This window comes from Malurus melanocephalus, unplaced genomic scaffold (assembly GCF_030028575.1).
Source record: "Malurus melanocephalus ecotype Western Australia unplaced genomic scaffold, MMel_1.1 scaffold_383, whole genome shotgun sequence".
In the NCBI taxonomy this organism is placed as follows: domain Eukaryota; kingdom Metazoa; phylum Chordata; class Aves; order Passeriformes; family Maluridae; genus Malurus; species Malurus melanocephalus.
Genome location: NW_026623615.1, coordinates 305,289 through 306,575, shown reverse-complemented (window position 1 = coordinate 306,575; position 1,287 = coordinate 305,289).

Genomic DNA, 1,287 nt, shown 5'->3' with positions numbered 1-1,287 from the left:
AAAAAAAAAAAAAAAACCCACACAGAAAACAAACAAACCAAAACAAAACCAGAAAAAACCCACAAAAAATAACCAAACAAAAAAACACCACAGACTGACACCAATTTTCCCTTTTTTTTCTGGGGAGTATGGTAGAAGGCAGACAACATTTGGATTTCCTTTTGTGGGAAGTCCTGCTGTCCCAGCCTGTCAGATGCAAAGCCCCTGCAGCAGCACGTCCCCAAGTCCAGCCAGTAGCAGGACGGAGCCCCCATCCTGGGCTGTGGGTGAGGCCCCACATCAGGTGGCTCAATGCCATTAGGGTGACCTTAGAGCACCCAGAGCCCTGACTCCTGCCTGGTGGCATCAGCCCCAAACAGCTGAACCGGGCAATGCCACCTCAGATGTCCTTCACAGTGTGGTGTCTGCATTTTGAAAAAAGTAGACCTCCAAAGAGCATGCGTTTGCCTGCAAAACTGCTCTACAGCTGCTGCAATAGTTCAAACACTTGGGCTCTCATCTAATGTAGAATCTTCTCCACATCCTGGCTGGATTTGGAACGTTCTGAAGGCAATTAGTCAGATTCACAGGTGTCTTTGGAGTTCATGCTGTCAAAACAATACCAGTTTTTATCTTCGCTTTGTTAGCTTTGTTCTTCTTCTACCATTKCAGTCACTGTTCCTTAGTTTGCATTCAGTACTTGCAACAGCATAACATGGTATGTACAGATTCCCTTTTACTGTTCCTTCTTTTAATTATCCACATCTGTTAACTAGGAGGCTGGAATGTTCAGCACACATTTACTGAAGTGATTAATTAACTTGCATTTTATAGTATTTGAAATACTTTTTACTGAGTTACTGAAATGAAACTGTATGTTTRCTATGAATATTTTCACATCTTATTGTTTTTCCAGCTTTATTCAACATCATACTAATTATTTTTATAAAAAGAAAATCAGAAAACGTAATTGATATGTTTGATCTGGATCATTCCTAGTTTTATAAYTACCTATGTCTGGCCTTGCTACTAACTGTTAAATAGTTTTGAACAACTTATTTAATCTTTATCTAAAGAGTGCTGAGGCAGCAGTCATATGAGTGTCCCTTCTTCCCTCTKCTGGTGCCTGTTCCAGTCCAGCCTACCACAATCCCAGCCCAGTTTCTGTGTTTATCTCATTCCAAACATGCAAAGTTCACAGAAGGTTCCCAGAAAAGATCAGTTTCTTGATGGTTGTGGGATGGGCTTTACAAGGACAGTTTCTTGATCCAAATGTCACCTTCTGAAGGATATGTAAGAGGCAGACTT